We start from the raw sequence: 14585 nt of genomic DNA on the forward strand, positions 1-14585 counted from the left end.
TGGGTACATCCGTTTGACATTTATTATTTCAAAGTTATATTGTTACCTATTTTTATCTATTTATTCAATTTGAGTATTTTCTTTTCATTGTAATCGTTTTTAATTTATATGAGATTTTAAATCCTATAACATTTTAAGTAGTTAATAATAATATCAAACATATGAAAATACATATTATTAGAAATAATGAGATATATAAAGTCAAGGGATGAATACCATAAGATTTTTACTAAAAAATATTAATGACTAGTGTCACATTCCGGCCCGGGACGGATCACTTCCCGGGCCCGTTCCACCACCTTAGCACGATATTGTCTGCTTTGGGTTTACCATTCCCTCACGGTTTTGTTTTGGGGAACTCACGAGCAACTTCCCAGTGAGTCACCCATCCTGGGAATGCTCTGGCATTCTTCTCGTTTAACTTCGGAGTTCCTACGGAACCCGAAGCCAGTGAGCTCCTAAAAAGCCTCATGCTAGGTAGAGATATGAATATACATATAAGGCTTACATGATCCACTCTCCTGGGCGATGTAGGATGTTACAATCCACCCCCTTAAGGCCCTGATGTCCTCGTCAGCACACTTCCGGCTAAGGATTGGCTCTAATACCAAATTATCACATCCCGACCCTGGCCCCCACAGCATCCTGGGCTCGACTCCGCCGTATCGCAATATTGTCCACTTTGAGCCCTGATCATGCCCTCACAGTTTTGTTTCTGGGAACTCACGCAAGCAGAACTTCCTAGTGGGTCACCCATCCTGGGAATGCTCTGGCCTCCTTCTCGCTTAACTTTGGAGTTCCTACGGAACCCGAAGCCAATAAACTCCCAAAAGGGCTCGTGCTAGGTAGAGATGAGAATATACATATAAAACTTACATGATCCACTCTCATGGACGATGTGGGATGTTACAACTAGGGTCTGGATCTAAAGTCTCCCTATAATTTATAAAAAATATTAAAAACAAAATTGACAAAAAAAAAAAAAAAAAAAAACCCAAAACGTATTTGTGCAAGTAACTCTAATTACTAGGACCCTAAAGTGCAAACCACAATCCAACTTTCAAGTATCAATCATGTCAAATGTCCCACCGAGCTACTCTTGGACATTCTTTTGCCAACACAATCCTCTTCAGATCTTTTTGGTGATGATCTTACAAATTTATGAATAGTATTTGTTCATCGTATATCGTGTGGTCAATGTTAGAAACTGTGTTTAATTTTAAATAAATTTATTTAAAATAATTTCTGACCTTATAATATACAATGAACGGCTCACAAAAATGATCTGACGAGGATCCGGATACATTCTTTTGCACTCCATATCCCAAGGATTTTATATCATGCATGTGTGTTTAGCAATCATAGTATACACCCAAGTTTTTCTTTTTCTGTTTTTAGCAACAACCATAACGAATGTGATATAAAAGCATGATAAATCACAACATAAGCCCGTGTTTTTTTTTTGTTTTTGATACCCTGCCATTCCGAATGAGAAAGAAAAGCCGTGCAAAATCACGACACATCATAATTTTACATTGGGATATGATATCCACACACCCATTTTTACTTCTTCCACACCTTTTTAGTTTTCGGCCGTCGGATCGGATGAATTGAAGAAGATCAACGGACAGAAATTAATAAGGGGTGTGTGAGAAGTCAAAAAGGATGTGTGGATAGCACATCCCTTTTACCTTTTTTCCTCATCAAGCACCTTTTTTTTTTTTAAACTTTAACGAAAAGCTCTTGGTATTGTTATTTTAACAAAAAATCACATTTTTACACTAAAAAAATCAATCATGATATTATTCACTTTACTTTTTATTTTGTCTTTATCGTTAAAACTCAAAATTTTCAAGTTATTTTCATTAGTTTTTATTTTTTTAATCATTTCTTCAGCACCCCAAATTGAGCATGGGCCTGGACCCAATAATTTAAACTCGGGCCAACCCATCGACAAGCACGATACCGTTGTGCAATATGCAACATTTTGGATCTATCACATATCACCATATATAGATGATGAGTCATCAAAACGTTTTTTAGGGCAAGTACGATATTCATTAGTGCGAAAACTATGTGTATATATCGGAGGATAGGGTGCATATCAATGGGCCTCAATAAAAATTTTGCTAGGAATTTCAACCCGATCGAAGGAAAAAAGAACATCCCGCATCAATCAAATTACATACTTGTACTATCCTAAAAAGAACAAGATCTGAAATTACATATGGAGCTTCCTCAAACCAAATATGTTGTGATGTTCTAATGTCAATCCCAATTTTGCTAATCTATGAGCCACTTTGTTTGCCTCCCTGCAAGAATAAGAAAGTTTCGTGTGGGGATAGAACACATAAAAAAGCGGGCATCCTTCACAACGTGCCCCACTGAAGAAGGATCATCAGCCTCCTCCTCGCCCCCGTTCTTGCCTGCAAGCTAAGCAAACAATTAATGCATCAACAACCAGTTTCCAGAATAGATGGCCATAAGGCTCTATTCTAACAGCCTCACATATGTCCTTAAAAGTGCCACTTTTCCCAGTTTATATTAAATGAACCTCCTACTGATTAGAATTTGTACATGAAGCACTACCATGGTTCAGAGTTGTTACCAAGAATCTATCATATGATGCCTGCTCCAACCATCCTCCACCAGAAGTAAGCTACACCGTATCATCAATTTCTCCACGGTATCTTCCTCTAGAACAGTTAATGAATCAGATGGTTGCCTCCGTGATGGATGACCCTGCAGTATCCAGATAATAAAAATCAATTATTATTCAACCACAAATAAAGTAACAGTTTGTTAGTCACTCAAAATAGAAATAGCACGTTAGATCTCCCCAATTTACAGAAAGAGTGAACTTGAACTTGCCACTACAGCACTTCAAAGTTATAAGTATCACAAGCAGACGATAGTGCCTTACTAGCTCCGCTGTCATACATTTTGCCGGTTGACTATTCCAACCATCCAATATTCTGGCCTTCCAATCTATTGATGATCTAGTCTATGTTGAGCAGCCTTAACAGATGCAAGCTGAAAGCCACTGGAAAAACAGAAAGGATCCTCACATATATGCATTTAACTTAGATTAGTTTTAAGTAGAAACTACATTCATTTCGGACAAAGTACCTGTCTTCGTGCAGCCCTCGTTCCCCGCTTGATCATGCTGAAATGGCCAGGAACGTGTCCCTCAAACTTCTTAAAATCTGTAGATACAGTAAACATGAGACCATACATTGCTAAGATTAAAGGCTTGGACTGTTCGCAGACCTTATCCAAAGTTAACTAAATATGTATGTATATACAATTACATAAATACACGCACAGACACAAATTACACAAGGATGCATACATATAATTGATAATCTATACTTCTACTCACTCTGAATGCAATATCCATACTTACAACCTCTCAATCGAAATCTAACGGTTGACGTCTACATCCTGGTAGAGAGAACGTTTCTTTTTTGGAAAATTATCAGTTATTGGATGAAGGCTGGAGAACAAAAACATTTGTACTCATTGGTGAAATGTAAATCATGATTAGGAGGACCAGTAGATATGTACCAACTTATAGGCAGGTTCATAATATTCTGACTATATATATAAGTTACGTTCAAAATACGAGGACCTGTAATTAATCTTGAATGTAACATAGATTGCATTGCCATGACCAAAGATAAATTAGACACAGTGCTGAATTACAAGAATAATCAATTAACAATGTACTACGGGCAATTTGATTGTCGTAAAAGGAGTGTTTGGATGAGGGATTTGAAAGTGCCGAGGGCTTTAGGCTAAATTAGTTAAAATTCACTACAAAATATTAGATGGAAGGATATGAAAGACTAGATGCAATGCATCGAGAAGGATTTGTAAATGACAGCTTGAAAGGAGACATTTAAAAATACTTTGTTTGTGTGCAATGATCATGTAGTGCGTTTCAATATCTATGTCTACTGCTTTGTAGATGAAGTCCCTCATCCAAACAGAGTGAGAGAACTAGGAGTTTTAGCATACACAAGTCACAAGTCATGTGTTATCTGTCGACGTGATAACAAAAGTCCCTCACCTCCACTATAAGGGCTTGTGACATCATTATGTGTGCATTATCAGATTCATTGCCCTTCTGTCTATGATAACCTCTGGGAAGACTATGAAGACCCTGACAACAGAATATCTACGCATCAAAATCCAAAAAGCCCCATAAGCGAAGCATTTTCAAAATTTCAGACTATATGAGCACAAGCATTGCAGGTGATCCGGAACGATGTGTCAAAACCTGTTAGCGACGTCTACATTAAACTCCTGAAAACAATGGTCGTATTGTAGGGTCCTCACGGAACAACCTTGATATAACAAACAAGTAAGGCAGACTGTGCTGCCCTTCAATAGAATACCAAGTATCCTTACATACATGCATCTATCTTAGATTAGTTTATGTAGAAAGTATATTCATTTTGGACAAAGTACCTGTCGATTGATCTATCAATAAAGTTAGCAGCATGTGCTGCCCTTCAAGAACAAATTCCCTGGTTGATCCTGCTGAAATGGCCAGAATAAGTTACTTTCAAAATACGAGGACCTGTAAATAATCTTGAATGTAACATAGATCTATCAATTAAAAGGCAAAAGAATACCTAAGTTACAAGACTAATCAATTAACAATATACCACAGGCAATATGATTCTCTTAAACATAAAGTTGGGATGAGAGATTTGAAAGTGTCAAGGGCTTAGGGCTAAATTAGTTGGAGGGATATGAAAGACTAGATGCAATGCATTAAGAGGGATTTGTAATGACTGCTTGAAAGGAGACATTTATAAATACTTTGTTTATGTGTGTAATGATCATGTAGTGCATTTTAAATGTCTATATCCTTCATCCAAACATAGGGTGAGAGAACTAGGAGTTTTAGCATACACAACTCACTGACATAGGACAATACAAATTAAGGCAAAACAAACAGATGTCAAAATCCAAAATGCCTTACTTCTTTGAGTCATTATGTGTGCATTATGCCCTTATCAGACCCCTTGCTTTTTTGTTTATGAAAACTCTGGGAAGACTATGAAGATCGTGAGGAAAGAATATCTCCGCATAGAAATCCAAAAAGCCCCATAAGCGAAGCATTTCCAAATTTCTGAGTATACGAGCACAAGCATTGCAGGTGATCCTGAACCATGTGGCAAAACCTGTTTGCGATGTCTACATTAAACTCCTCAAAACAACGCCCGTATTGTAGGATTCTCACAGAACAACTTGAAATAACCAAGAAGTATGGCAGACTTCCATAACGAGTGGAGATATAGAGCTCATGGTTCAGATTGATGCCTTGCATTGGTCCTTCGGAAACCCTGAAATAAAATTAGAAAAGGAATCTTGTGACTTATTGCTCTTTTCTTAATTTATTCATATTTGTCCAGCCAATCAAAGTGGTAACAAGTTAGAAACCTTGATTCTAAGTTCCAAATGTAGAATATCAAAGTACCTTGATTCTAAGCGAAGCATTTTCAAAATTTCAGACTATATGAGCACAAGCATTGCAGGTAATCCGGAACGATGTGTCAAAACCTGTTAGCGACGTCTACATTAAACTCCTGAAAACAATGGTCGTATTGTAGGGTCCTCACAGAACAACCTTGATATAACAAACAAGTAAGACAGATTGTGCTGCCCTTCAATAGAATACCAAGTATCCTTACATATATGCACATATCTTAGATTAGTTAATGTATAAAGTATATTCCTTTCGGACAAAGTACCTGTCGATTGATCTATTAATAAAGTTAGCAGCATGTGCTGCCCTTCAAGAACAAATTCCCTGGTTGATCCTGCTGAAATGGCCAGAATAAGTTACTTTCAAAATACGAGGACCTGTAAATAATCTTGAATGTAACATAGATCTATCAATTAAAAGGCAAAAGAATACCAAAGTTACAAGACTAATCAATTAACAATATACCACAGGCAATATGATTCTCTTAAACGTAAAGTTGGGATGAGAGATTTGAAAGTGTCAAGGGCTTAAGGCTAAATTAGTTGGAGGGATATGAAATAAAATTAGAAAAGGAATCTTGTGACTTATTGCTCTTTTCTTAATTTATTCATATTTGTCCAGCCAATCAAAGTGGTAACAAGTTAGAAACCTTGATTCTAAGTTCCAAATGTAGAATATCAAAGCTCATAAGAATTAGAAACAAAGAGAAGATTTCAGAGAGTTTTACCTTCACTGGTTTTCTCCAACTCCCATTATTTCCATGTCAAATGGGGAAAAATCGTGTTTAATCCTTTCTTCTCATCGCTATTGAATGTCGATGTCAACTCGAGCTCAACCCTTTTCCATACCTCATCTAGAAAAGATGGTCCTGATTCAAAGATGAAGAAATAATGATTTATAAAGCGATCTTAATTACTTGTGCAAGTTTGACAATCTGGACCTTTTCCTTTTGTTATGATTCACGCATATAATCCATCGACAATGATCATGAAACAAGAAAAGAAAAGGAAACGTAAGTTACACTCCAGTATTCAACAACTTACGATGGAATCTGTAAGAGTGCAGCAGCCAGCCAAATTCACACGTTGTTTTTGTGCAGAAACATATCGGCACCTATGTAAAGATGACAGATGCAATGAAAGATGAGTAAGCATTCCACCGTATTCAAACCACAACAGTAAGAGGAAAAAAAAAAACATCATCAAGGAGTTACCTCGTCCTGTGCAGGAGAATCATATTGGTGTCATAGCTAGCCAGAGCACCCAATAACTTACTTGGAGTTACCTCGTCCTGTGCAGGAGTTACCTTGATTGATTCTCGTTTGATTGCTTCAGTCCAAATGCTAGAAATAAAATAAGGTGTTTATGAGGATTAAAGGGTGTGCAAATATCACTTCCCCAGATTTATGATCCAACTATTCGGAAGCTGGCCAGCTTCTCAAGAACGCTTTCTCCTCCGAATCAGCAGTGCCATACAGAGAGAAATCCAAAGAAGGAAACGACTCCCATATAGGAGTTTTATGCAGAAACTGGGGCAGCCTAATACTGGCAACGTGGATGCAAACCTACTTTCTCTTCTGATGTCTAGAAACTTCAATTAACCTCAGGACATGAGCTCCATGCTTTCTTCAATGCTTTCACAAGGTCTAGAAGATCTGCGTGTTTTCTTCGTTGCTTTCAGGAGTCTGGGGAACCTGCAAGTTCTCTTCATTGTTTGCAAACCAAGTTCTGGAGGGCCTCTGGCTTCTCGCCCGTTCTTGCCTGCGAGCTAAGCAAAAAAATTAATGCATCAACAACCAGTTTCCAGAATGCATGACCATAAGGCTGTATTCTAACAGCCTCACTTATTTCCTGGCTATAACATAAGTCAATAATTTCCTTTCCGGAATGAAATAAACTTAAAAGTGCCACTTTTCCCAGTTTATATTTAATGAACCTCCTCCTACTGTTTAGAATTTGTACATGAAGCGCTATCATGGTTCAGAGTTGTTACCAAGAAAATTTCTATCATATGACGCCTGCTCCAACCATCCTCGACCAGAAGTGAGCTACACCGTATCATCAATTTCTCCACAGCATCTTCCTCTAGAACAGTTAATGAATCAAATGGTTGCCTCCATGATGGACGACCCTGCATCATCCAGATAATAATAATACATTATTATTCAACCACAAATAAAGTAACAATTTGTTAGTCACTCAAAATAGAAATAGCACGTTAGATCTCCCCAATTTACAGAAGGAGTGAACTTGAACTTGCCACTACAGCATTTGAAAGTTATAAGTATCACAAGCAGACAATAGCGCCTTACTAGCTCCGCTGTCGTACATTTTGCCGGTTGACTATTCCAACCATCCAATATTCCGGCCTTCCAATCTATTGATGATCTAGTCTATGTTGAGCAGCCTTAACAGATGCAAGCTGAAAGCCACTGGAAAAACAGAAAGGATCCTCACATATATGCGTTTAACTTAGATTAGTTTTAAGTAGAAACTACATTCATTTCGGACAAAGTACCTGTCTTCGTGCAGCCCTCGAGAACAAATTCCCTGCTTGATCATGCTGAAATGGCCAGGAACGTGTCCTTCAAACTTCTTAAAATCTGTAGATACAGTAAACATGAGACCATACATTGCTAAGATTAAAGGCTTGGACTGTTCGCAGACCTTATCCAAAGTTAACTAAATATGTATGTATATACAATTACATAAATACACGCACAGACACAAATTACACAAGGATGCATACATATAATCGATAATCTATACTTCTACTCACTCTGAATGCAATATCCATACTTACAACCTCTCAATCGAAATCTAACGGTTGACATCTACATCCTGGTAGAGAGAACGTTTCTTTTTTGGAAAATTATCAGTTATTGGATGAAGGCTGGCGAACAAAAACATTTATACTTCAAAAGAATACCTAAGTTACAAGACTAATCAATTAACAATATACCACAGGCAATATGATTCTCTTAAACGTAAAGTTGGGATGAGAGATTTGAAAGTGTCAAGGGCTTAAGGCTAAATTAGTTGGAGGGATATGAAAGACTAGATGCAATGCATTTAGAGGGATTTGTAAATGACTGCTTGAAGGGAGACATTTATAAATACTTTGTTTATGTGTGTAATGATCATGTAGTGCATTTTAAATGTCTATATCCTTCATCCAAACATAGGGTGAGAGAACTAGGAGTTTTAGCATACACAACTCACTGACATAGGACAATACAAATTAAGGCAAAACAAACAGTGTCAAAATCCAAAATGCCTTACTTCTTTGAGTCATTATGTGTGCATTATGCCCTTATCAGACTCCTTGCTTTTTTGTTTATGAAAACTCTGGGAAGACTATGAACATCGTGAGGAAAGAATATCTCCGCATAGAAATCCAAAAAGCCCCATAAGCGAAGCATTTCCAAATTTCTGAGTATACGAGCACAAGCATTGCAGGTGATCCTGAACCATGTGGCAAAACCTGTTTGCGACGTCTACATTAAACTCCTAAAAACAATGCCCGTATTGTAGGATTCTCACAGAACAACCTTGAAATAACCAAGAAGTATGGCAGACTTCCATAACGAGCGGAGATATAGAGCTCATGGTTCAGATTGATGCCTTGCATTGGACCTTCGGAAACCCTGAAATAAAATTAGAAAAGGAATCTTGTGACTTATTGCTCTTTTCTTAATTTATTCATATTTGTCCAGCCAATCAAAGTGGTAACAAGTTAGAAACCTTGATTCTAAGTTCCAAATGTAGAATATCAAAGCTCATAAGAATTAGAAACAAAGAGAAGATTTCAGAGAGTTTTACCTTCACTGGTTTTCTCCAACTCCCATTATTTCCATGTCAAATGGGGAAAAATCGTGTTTAATCCTTTCTTCTCATCGCTATTGAATGTCGATGTCAACTCGAGCTCAACCCTTTTCCATACCTCATCTAGAAAAGACGGTCCTGATTCAAAGATGAAGAAATAATGATTTATAAAGTGATCTTAATTACTTGTGCAAGTTTGACAATCTGGACCTTTTCCTTTTGTTATGATTCACGCATATAATCCATCGATAATGATCATGAAACAAGAAAAGAAAAGGAAACGTAAGTTACACTCCAGTATTCAACAACTTACGATGGAATCTGTAAGAGTGCAGCAGCCAGCCAAATTCACACGTTGTTTTTGTGCAGAAACATATCGGCACCTATGTAAAGATGACAGATGCAATGAAAGATGAGTAAGCATTCCACCGTATTCAAACCACAACAGTAAGAGGAAAAAAAAACATCATCAAGGAGTTACCTCGTCCTGTGCAGGAGAATCATATTGGTGTCATAGCTAGCCAGAGCACCCAATAACTTACTTGGTATTGTACGAAGTAATTTATGTAAGCAAACACTTGTTGCTATTGGATGATATTGTCCTGAAATTTAATTGATTGATTAATTAAACACAGTATAGCTGACAGTAAACAATTGAAGTGAAACTTTTACAGAATCTGAATCTCGTGTGTACGTACCTGACATTGACTTGAGATCTCAATTGATGATGACTTGCTTGCCTATCTTGATGCAAGGAATGTGAGCTATCTTGCTCCACTCTTCTCCCGTCTTCTCCTGACACCTCTTCATCAGAGAAGGACAGTTGTAGATGCGCAAACAAGAGAGCGATGCCAGCAAATCCTCTTTTGGCAGGAATTTGAGACTATCACACTCGTAAATTTGGAGCTCTTGAAGAGAAGTGAGGTGTTGAATTCCCTTTCCCTCCAAAGATTTCAGACTCGTAAATTTGGATGATAGCGTCCTGAAATTTAAACAAGTATGTTTTTTAATGGTGGTATAGTTGAGTTAAACAGTTGAAAAGTTAAAACTGATTGATTAATTAAACACTATATATAGATGACAGCAAACAATTGAAGTGAAACTTTTACATGATCTGAATCTTGTATGTTATTCTATGAAAAATGGTGCTATGTACGTACCTGACTTTGAGTTGAGATCTCAAATGATGACTTGGTCGCCTATCTCGATGCAAGGAATGTGAGCTATCTTGCTCCACTCTTCTCCTGTCTTCTCCTCACACCCGTAATACATGTGTTACACGCGAGATATTGACAAAACCCTCATTAATTATTTCCTCACTAACAAGGCGATAATTTTGCCAGGATCATACATCCAAGAATATGACAACCTGAGTACAAACGATTTGATTATTTTTGCATCCCAAATACCACATATCCTATGATTTCATCCAAAAACAGTTCAGAATATTCATCTAAAGAACTTAGTTATGAACAGAGGAGATCCACATGATTTTACGATGAAGTACAATTTGACAAAATAATTCATGATTTACATAAGAGTAAACGTGTTACCAGTACCACTGCAGCACTTGAAAGTTAAAGTATCACAAGCAGATAATAGGGGCCTTACTAGCTCCGCTTTTTTCCATGTGCCGGTTGACTCTTCCAACCATCCAATATTCCGGCCTTCCAATCCATTGATGATGTGGTCGAATCAACTAGTATATAAAAGTATGGCATTAAATATGAAAATGCAGAATGTGGCAGGGCTTATATCTCTGGTTTTATTAATCTTGTTATATACAGGTAGAAAACACTGGATATCTGGCAAAACATTTCCAGGATGAAGTTCACATAAAGTCCGTTTTTTCCCAGTTTGCATGAAATTCCTACTAAGTAGGTTTGTTCTGCTATAAGCAATAATGTACATGATCACACAACTGAGGTTCAGAGTTGTTACCAAGAAAATTTCTAACATACGACGGCCTACTCCAACCATCCTCTATCAAAATTAGGTTAAGGCGTATCATCAATTTCTCTGTGGCATCTTCCACCAAAACAGCTAATCAATCAGACAGTCGCCTCCGTAGGGGACGATCCTGAAGAATCCAAATAAAGGTACTTTATTAGATTTGGTATCAAAGTCGGATGTCATCTTACATATAGAAATTAGGAAACTTACCTTTTTGTCCTGCTACAACTTTAGATATTCAAGTGATTGCTAATAAAGTCCACAATGGTAGAAAAGAATGATGTAATGTCTTAATTCCTTCGGATCAGCTTCTGGGAGAATAAGATGTTCACAAGCTGTGACAAAGAAGCCTTAGCAGATGCAAGCTGAACGCCAGTGGAAAAATACCAAGTATCCTTATATATGTGCACTTAAGTTGGATTAGTTTTAAGTAGAAACTACATTCACTTCGGACAAAGTACCAGTCTTCTTTATACTTGATCTATCAATAAAGTTAGCAGCACGTGCTGCCTTCAAGAACAAATTCCCTGGTTGATCATGCTGAAATGGGCCAGAATGCGCCCTTCAAATTTTTTTAGATCTGTACAAACAGTAGACTATGAGACCAGATGTAGCTTAAGGTTAAAGCCTTGTACACGTCCGAAGATCAATTATGCATGTAAATAAAATTATATAAAGACAATGTCACACACAAACAAATGTACACAAAGATATATTTAATCTTTACCTTGACTCACTTTGAGCACAAAACCCATGCTTACAACTGCTCAATTGAAATCTCATGGTTGACATCCTAGCGCAGAGACCTTTATAAATACTTTGCTTATGTTGTAATGATCATGTAGTTCATTTCAAATATCTATATCTAAGGTTTTGTAGTTGATTTCTAACTAATTTATCCTAAATTCTTTAATACTTTCAAATCCCTCATCCAAACGCAGGGTGAGAGAAGTAGGAGTTTTAGCATACACAACTCATTGACATAGGACAATGCAAATCAAGGCGAAAAAAAACAGATCTGTCGACATGATAACACAAGTCACCTCACCTCCACTAAAACGGCTTGCGAAGTCATTATGTGTGCATTATCAGATTACTTGCTTTTAACCTCTGGGAAGACTATGAAGATCATGACGAAGCATTTTCAAAATTTGAGTATATGAGCACAAGCATTGCAGGTGATCCTGAGCGATGTGTCAGAACCAGTTTGCAACGTCTACATTAAACTCCTGAAAACAATGCCCATATTGTAGGGTTCTCACAGAACAACCTTGAGACAACAAACAAGTAAGGCAGACTTCCGTACTGAGTGGAGAGATAGAGCTCATGGTTCAGAGTGATGCCTTGCATTGGTCCTTCAGAAACCCTGAAATAAAATTAAAAAAGGAACCTTGTGACTTATTGCTCTTTTCTTAATTTATTCATATTTGTCCAGCCAATCAAAGTGGTAACAAGTTAGAAACCTTGATTCTAAGTTCCAAATGTAGAATATCAAAGCTCATAAGAATTAGAAACAAAGAGAAGATTTCAGAGAGTTTTACCTTCACTGGTTTTCTCCAACTCCCATTATTTCCATGTCAAATGGGGAAAAATCGTGTTTAATCCTTTCTTCTCATCGCTATTGAATGTCAATGTCAACTCGAGCTCAACCCTTTTCCATACCTCACCTAGAGAAGACGGTCCTGATTCAAAGAAGAAGAAATAATGATTTATAAAGTGATCTTAATTACTTGTGCAAGTTTGACAATCTGGACCTTTTCCTTTTGTTATGATTCACGCATATAATCCATTGATAATGATCATGAAACAAGAAAAGAAAAGGAAACGTAAGTTACACTCCAGTATTCAACGACTTACGATGGAATCTGTAAAAGTGCAGCAGCCAGCCAAATTCACACGTTGTTTTTGTGCAGAAACATATCGGCACCTATGTAAAGATGACAGATGCAATGAAAGATGAGTAAGCATTCCACCGTATTCAAACCACAACAGTAAGAGGGAAAAAAAACATCATCAAGGAGTTACACAACTCACTGACATAGGACAATACAAATTAAGGCAAAACAAACAGTGTCAAAATCCAAAATGCCTTACTTCTTTGAGTCATTATGTTTGCATTATGCCCTTATCAGACTCCTTGCTTTTTTGTTTATGAAAACTCTGGGAAGACTATGAAGATCGTGATTCGTGAGGAAAGAATATCTCTGCATAGAAATCCAAAAGGCCCCATAAGCGAAGCATTTCCAAATTTCTGAGTATACGAGCACAAGCATTGCAGGTGATCCTGAACCATGTGGCAAAACCTGTTTGCGACGTCTACATTAAACTCCTAAAAACAATGCCCGTATTGTAGGATTCTCACAGAACAACCTTGAAATAACCAAGAAGTATGGCAGACTTCCATCATGAGCGGAGATATAGAGCTCATGGTTCAGATTGATGCCTTGCATTGGTCCTTCGGAAACCCTGAAATAAAATTAGAAAAGGAATCTTGTGACTTATTGCTCTTTTCTTAATTTATTCATATTTGTCCAGCCAATCAAAGTGGGAACAAGTTAGAAACCTTGATTCTAAGTTCCAAATGTAGAATATCAAAGCTCATAAGAATTAGAAACAAAGAGAAGATTTCAGAGAGTTTTACCTTCACTGGTTTTCTCCAACTCCCATTATTTCCATGTCAAATGGGGAAAAATCGTGTTTAATCCTTTCTTCTCATCACTATCGAATGTCGATGTCAACTCGAGCTCAACCCTTTTCCATACCTCATCTAGAAAAGATGGTCCTGATTCAAAGATGAAAAAAATAATGATTCATAAAGTGATCTTAATTACTTGTGCAAGTTTGATCATGAAGCATTCCACCGTATTCAAACCACAACAGTAAGAGGAAAAAAAAAACATCATCAAGGAGTTACCTCGTCCTGTGCAGGAGAATCATATTGGTGTCATAGCTAGCCAGAGCACCCAATAACTTACTTGGTATTGTAAGCAAACACTTGTTGCTCTTGGATGATATTGTCCTGAAATTTAATTGATTGATTAATTAAACACAGTATAGCTGACAGTAAACAATTGAAGTGAAACTTTTACAGAATCTGAATCTCGTATGTACGTACCTGACTTTGATTTGAGATCTCAAATGATGACTTGGTCGCCTATCTCGATGCAAGGAATGTGAGCTATCTTGCTCCACTCTTCTCCCGTCTTCTCCTGACACCTCTTCTCCAGAGAAGAAGAGTGCCAGATTCTCAGACAACGGAGCGATTCCGGCAAACCCTCTTTTGGCAGGAATTTGAGACTATCACACTC

At 37.3% G+C, this 14585-nt stretch overlaps 1 protein-coding gene across 1 annotated transcript in view; it reads right to left on the reverse strand.

Annotated features, from left to right (window-relative positions):
* Nucleotides 1-2060: 2060 nt before the first annotated feature.
* Nucleotides 2061-14585, reverse strand: part of LOC103426977 (putative disease resistance RPP13-like protein 1) — a 71216-nt gene continuing 58691 nt past the window's right edge. The window contains exons 8-21 of the mRNA XM_070817875.1: nucleotides 8018-8102; nucleotides 7812-7931; nucleotides 7493-7630; nucleotides 6714-7267; nucleotides 6544-6613; nucleotides 6228-6368; nucleotides 5766-5834; nucleotides 5492-5574; nucleotides 4994-5357; nucleotides 4474-4545; nucleotides 3130-3206; nucleotides 2872-3043; nucleotides 2609-2742; nucleotides 2061-2433 (exon numbers count right to left, since the gene is read on the reverse strand). The gene's annotated coding sequence lies outside the window, so the exon portion shown is untranslated. The remainder of the gene's footprint in view (nucleotides 2434-2608; nucleotides 2743-2871; nucleotides 3044-3129; nucleotides 3207-4473; nucleotides 4546-4993; nucleotides 5358-5491; nucleotides 5575-5765; nucleotides 5835-6227; nucleotides 6369-6543; nucleotides 6614-6713; nucleotides 7268-7492; nucleotides 7631-7811; nucleotides 7932-8017; nucleotides 8103-14585) is intronic.

The sequence above is a fragment of the Malus domestica genome, chromosome 02 (assembly GCF_042453785.1).
Source record: "Malus domestica chromosome 02, GDT2T_hap1".
NCBI classification, from domain to species: Eukaryota; Viridiplantae; Streptophyta; class Magnoliopsida; order Rosales; family Rosaceae; genus Malus; species Malus domestica.